Source organism: Atractosteus spatula, chromosome 8 (assembly GCF_055471065.1).
Source record: "Atractosteus spatula isolate fAtrSpa1 chromosome 8, fAtrSpa1.hap1, whole genome shotgun sequence".
Lineage (NCBI taxonomy): Eukaryota > Metazoa > Chordata > Actinopteri > Semionotiformes > Lepisosteidae > Atractosteus > Atractosteus spatula.
The window spans coordinates 21415479-21422146 of NC_142713.1; the positions used below are offsets into that span (position 1 = coordinate 21415479).

Below are 6668 nucleotides of genomic sequence, written 5' to 3' on the forward strand. Positions count from 1 at the left end.
TCAATAGTCTGCTCAATTACTTAACCGAGGTAGGTTATTTTTATTTAGTTTAGATTTGATTTAGAGTCCAGAGTCGTCTTCATGTGGACAATCTCTCTAAATTAACTTTACTGCCTCTCTTCCCCAATATTCCTTTTTAATACCTTATGCACATGTTAAATTATGTTTTAATTAAAACACAATAACTTCACACATTTAGAATGCAAAAAGACAGATTTGCAGAACTGAAATAAGCGAGTCTTAACTTGGGATTGAGTTAATGAGATTCCATGTGTTTCTTTGCACTATTGATTTTTGTGTCACTTATTTTTTGTAATGGATATCCAGTAAAATTAAATTCAATACAGATATTTCCATTGGATCTGGAGATGATAAAGATGAAGATTCATTCATCCTTAATGAATATACTTTACATTATAACAATAATTTATAATGTAGCCATTATTATCCTTCTGTATATCTACTGGGTATACAAGCCATCATCTCATACAGTATTTCAATAAATTGAAGGGCACTAAGAGTATGCAACAACATTCTGTAACAACAATGTAAGTATAACTTATCATTTATTATTACTGAGCATTTGCAGTGTACTGAGCTTAACTACAATGTAACCTGTAATGTGTTTCCTATCAATAAGACAATCAGATGACAAAGTTTCTTTTATATGGTCAATCTAATAACATAAAATGTCATGAGTAAGTGTGTTCAAATAAAAAGTAGTATCATTGCAAGGAATATGGAATATAGCAATGACAGCTTTATTTACAAAGGATTTTCAAACAGCATTTCTTTGTTATTACTAATTGCTTTGAACAGTACAATCCTATCTAGTAATAAGTCATTTTAGCTCCATATTTAGTACCTTGAAGTGAATAAACACAGAGGATTATGTATGTCAAAATATTATCATCATAATGAGCCAGGGAATTTTCCATGTAGGCTGTATTTTATATGTGTATTATGCTTCAACAGTCATTTGCATGTTTAAAGTACAAAACTCTTTCTCTTTCTAAATGCAATTGTGTGGTTTGGAGGCAATTACAGTGCAATATGCGGGCAATCGATGTCTCTGTGACCTTCTGAAATGACAGAGAAGCACAGAAGGACAATGCTGCCAGCTCCTTTATGTACAGGAGTAATCTGTGACCTGTTTTCCTACAAGATTCATGATCCTCCTGCAGAGTCTGACAGAGATCAACAATAGTTGCCCTATCCAGGCACAATCACAAATTCAGGATGTCATCTATTAAATCTAAAAAATTAAACCCAGTACTGTACACCATCACTCTGTTATCATTTCTACAACTGGGGTCTGTCAATCTGAGACTCCTCAGAATATAAATATTTAATATTTTATAAACCAAATTATATTTCTATTATGTATTTTATACCAACAAACTTACATGTCTAAAATAATACTAAATGATGACTTATTAACACAGTAACACTAGTGTTCCTAGTTTCAAATTCCACTGCTTTGCAGCGCTGAGCCCTGGTTTCAATTCCAGACTTGGGGTGTTATCTGCATGCAGTTTGTGTGTTCTCACTGTGTTCACGTGGATTTCCTCAAGGAGCTCATGCTTCCTCCCGCAGTCCAAACACACGGTGGTAAAATTAGCCCTGGTGTGAGTGTGTGCCTTACTGTGTCCGTGTGTGCCCTGTAATAGACTAGCCTTTCGTCCAGGGTTTATTCTGCTTTGCGTCCGTCGTTTGCAGGAATAGGCTCCAGCTCCAGCTTGAATAAAGCAGTTAGGAAATGGAAGAATGGACTATCCACTATATTTAATACTGTATACTATAGTGTAATAAATCTTCCCTTTAAACAACCATTTAATGTATTTCATTTCTTATGCCACACTTGTCTTTTTTATTAGATTCCATGTTTGGATAACATTTCTATATTAATATATGAATTTCTGTCTGCTTTATGTCATTATACATGCTAATGTTAATAGGCAGGATCAAAAATGAGTTTAAGCGTCATTTTATGCCAATGTTGACAGTATGGCTTTGCACCACAAGTGCATATATCAAATTGAAAATTGAAAACTGCAGTTAAATCCCGACTTATCATGTACAGAATGAACAACAGGAAGATTTCACACTTTTTTTTTCTCAACCTTGGTTCCAGCAATCTAGATTTTTACACGTCTGTAAACATATTAACATGACTAGATAATTAGACTACTAATAATACTTTGTAAAATATATTTCACCAGTATACTGTAACTGTCTGAAGCAAATTGCCTTAAAAATAAGAATATAACAACAGTTGCAAACAAGTTGAGACAATTCAGTCAATTTAGGCTGTTTGGTAGCAGCTAATTGATCCAAGAATATCATCCTGCCATTCCTTAACATAGATATATTGTAAAAAAATAGGATAATAGGGCTTTTGCCGTCTCTGGATATAAAAGAATGCGTTTTGTGTGTTTATTTACACACAGATAATTCTGAATAAACGTCAGAGGATTCAATATAAAGTTGGAGTGATCAGCGATGTGGCTCATTTGAAATGTTGCACAGGCAGAATCTAAACCTAAGATGGATATATAGTAATTTTATCATTCTGTTATCTTAACTCATGGCTTCAGGGCACAGGAAAACAAATCAGATCTATACTGTAGTACAACGTTGACAAAAAACACATTTTCCTGCTGTGGAGGCTCTTTTCGGTAATGTTGTTTTAAATGGTTGTTGCCTCAAGAGGCAGAGAATCATTATGCTTTAGTGTTTACAGATCCGAGAGAGGTTACAGTGAAATATCTGGTTGAACCATGACAGTCTCCACTGAGAACTAAAAGCAAAGATAAGCTAGTAAATTACAGCTGTTAAAAGGCAGTACATTCATTATCTGGACAACTGTGACCAAGGGTTATTCTGCTGATGGAGGGATGCACTGCCTATACCACAGTGTGCAAAGGGGAGGGAGAAAGTCTGTGCGTAACAAAATGTTTTTTTTATAATTTCCTGAGCTTTTCCTGGCTGCAGTCCAAGACATGAAAATACAAAGAAATAGAAAATCCCCCTGGCAGGCAAGACTGTGTCCTTGGCTGATCTGAGAGACAAAGCCAGTGGCTTATAATGGCTTTGCTAGTTCAAAAGCGAAAGACCATTCCTGAATAATAATAATAATAATAATAATAATAATAATAATAATAATAATAGTTGTTGTACTGTAGATGATGATGATATAATATTATAATTTTGATTATGTGCTATTTTACACATACAATTTATATATATATATTAAAGTGTATTAATTCAAATATATTTTTTAATGTTTCTTATTCATTTAATTGTCATAGTATTCAAAATATTATAAAAATTAGAACCACACATATCACTTTCAATTTGACTTTCATAAAAAGCATATCTTGTTATGAAAATAATACAGTTTAATTACATGCTGAAAAGCAGATAGAAGAAAAATAGATATTTCAGCTGCTGTGCTTTCTTCAGGTGTTTATTTCTTCTTTATAGCTCAATGCTGTTTCCTCTTCATGTCAGTATTTTTTCAGACATTTAGGCTTGGCAGTATTTTCTGCCAATAGTATCTAAAAGAGCCGATTTACATTTTCTGTGTTGCAGGCAAACGTAAGTAACATTTAGATGAAATTTTTTAGCATTGCTTCATTGGATAAGCATACAGTACATCTGCATTTACAGTATATTATAGAAATAGACAGATATGCAGTTGCAGAAAAAGCTATTGGTACGCAGTATGTGAAACATACTGATTAATATATTAAGTGTAATACTTTTGATAAACTAAGATTTGTTTTGCAATGATACTTGTACTACTGTATGTTTGGTGGCTGGAAAATGAAAATACTATTTTGGGGGGAAGGAGATTCACTTGTCAGGTTACGGTAAATGTATTGATTACCTCAATACACAAAATATATTAAGCTATACTTAATTAAAACTATATAATAGCATGTTTGGAATGCAAATTGTTGTCTTTGAGAATAGAGTATATATATGTACAGTATATTCTTGTTTGCTAAGACGGAGTACCTGGAATGCGGTGATCAAACCGATGGCACAATTGCAGCTGGTGGGGTCCAACTGAGCAAAGTGACATAGTTCAAGTACCTAGGCTCACGTGTCAACTCCGAGTGCACTACCCTCCAAGACGCCAAGACACGACAAGACACGCCGCTTGGATGAAATGGCGGCAGGTCACTGGAGTACTATGCAACAAGAAGATCCCTTTACGCCTAAAATCCAAAGTCTACCACTCAGTGGTCAGACCAGTGGCCCTATACGGAACTGAATGCTGGCCAGCGACAAAGAAACATGAACAGGCACTCCATACGATGGAAATGAAGATGCTGCGATGGACCCTCGGCTTGACAAGACTAGACCATGTCATGAATGAAGGGGTGCAAAAAACACTCAGAGTCGCCTCCATCACTGAGAAAATGAGGGAATCGCGCCTGCGATGGTATGGACATGTGCTCCGCAGCAATGACACATCAATGGCAAAGACCGCCCTCTAATTGAATGTGGAAGGCCGCCGGCCCCGTGGACGACCATTTACGCGCTGGCTGGATCGGCTGAAAGACGACATGCGCCTCATAAAAGTTACCCGCCGAGATGCCGCAGACCGTACGAAGTGGAAAAATCGGTGCAAACAAGCAGACCCCACATAAGTGGGAAAATGCGAAGAAGAAGAAGAAGATGCTTGTTTGCTAAGTTGAGGTGTATTGAAGTGTCTTGAAATTTCTTAACACAAAATGTGATCATGAGCCAAAACTATAATAGTACAGAGTAAAATCCTACCAATCACCTCACACAATTGTGAAGCACATACAATACATGTCCGTGTTCCTTTTTTCATGTCACAGCAAAACACAGCAGAGGAAAACATTTCCTCCTGTTATGACCACTGTCCTGCGACGTCCCTTTGCTAGCTGTTGCCCTGGAAAAATGTTGCATTTTCATGAGGGCTCGTGATTTCCTATGACTTGATGCTTTCCCTGGATCTCTTTCTGGCGATCCTTACTAATTATGAAATCAATTATTCAATTGGTGCTTCTCTATTTACTGCTGAGGCACCGCTTTGATTGTGATTTGTCATTATTCATTTCACCACATTTTTCTTCCAGGTTGCAGAACTGCTCTCACTCTCTCCTCATTTGTGTTGTATCTAGTACACCCCAAGAGCCGAATATTCCCAATCCCTAATAATCAGGCAGAACGTCCAGAGTTCTGTTCTTCCAAGCTCTATTTATACCTCCCTCGCCCTTCTCCACTGAATTAGCCTCCACTTCTGTAGTCTGCTCTGTTACTCTGCCTGTACTGCAGCTTCAAGTCTTCAGTTTGCTCTGCTCCCCAGCTTCCATTCCTGTTAAAGTCTGCACTCCGCTCTGCATTCCAGTCTGCATGGCAGCTCCAGTCCTTCTCCCTGAACCCTGGACTCTTTCCCTCTGGCATCTTCTCTTGTGGTTCCGACCCACTTTGGGAGGCAGCTTTCGTCATCCAAGATACCAGGGCTCTCTCTGTGCAGCCATCTTTCCCTCAGCCCTGCAACTCCATTTCTGTTCCATAGAGTCCTGCCCTTCACTTTAGTCTTTTTATCCAACTTCCTTCTTTTCTGCTCCCTTCCTGGCTTCTTTTTGAGGCACCTTTTTTCTCCAGATCTTTAGGGCTTTTCTTTTCTCTCGCCTTGTGTTTCTGGGGCTGTCTTGGTCGCCTTTGCTTTTCACTGCTTTGCTTTTTTTTTACTTGCCACCTTGTGCCCCAGTGGAGCTCTCTCCCTTCCTAGGAAACCAGGCATTCTGTTCTCATTCCGATGCTAGGTGAGTATCACTCCATTAGCCCGAGCTCCCTGAGCTTTTCCTTTGATCCGGGGCTCTGAATGGGGCCACTCCCTGCAGCTGTGCTGACCTGGACTAGTGAGGGGACTAAGGACAGGCTTTGTCACCCATTTTTTGCTGATGTCTCCTCAGTTCATCCAAAGGGCACCTGGGTATCCAATTGCATTTGCACCTGGGCGATTCTGTCGAAGTGAGAATCCTGGGAAACTCAGCAGTGGGAACAGAGCAGTGCATGACAGTGCATGCCTGGCCTGGTCTCAGAGGAGACCCCCCATTTGGGAGGTGTGGCTTGAATCACCAGGCTTCCGGGCCCTACAACTGGACCACCAGCTGGTCCTTTCCTGCCTCACCACTATGTGAGAAGTGCAGCAGTTATCCCTGGTGGCTCTTTTTCTGTTCAGTGCTCCGGCCAGGTGTGCCGACCTTTATCCCTGACTTTTCAAGAGGGCTGCCCTCCATGACTTGTGCAGTTTGTACAAGGTTGGTGATGTGCCAAGCCAGCCTTTCCTTTTTTCACCAGGGATGCAATGAGCCGTTTTCTCCAACACACCTCACCTGTTATTTTCCTTTGCTGACCAACTGGGGTAATCCTTGCTACACTGGCCAGTTCTTTATTGATTATATTTTCCTTCCACTTTTCCATTATTGCAGACTACATGTACTGGCAGCCAGTAATCAGTTATTCTATTATCACCTAGTTTCTCTTCACTTTCCTTCAATCCCAGAGTGCTCAAGCCCTGACCAGTCATGTCTAATCAGGCGTCCATTGCACTTGGGTTCTGACAAATTACCACCCATGGCCACATCATAGCACTTCCTATATAAATAATCATTTTTGCA

General features: G+C 39.1%; 1 pseudogene; it reads left to right on the forward strand.

Annotated features, from left to right (window-relative positions):
* The first annotated feature begins 3987 nt into the window (after nt 1–3987).
* Nucleotides 3988–4661, forward strand: LOC148829287 (uncharacterized; annotated as a pseudogene).
* Nucleotides 4662–6668: the final 2007 nt, after the last annotated feature.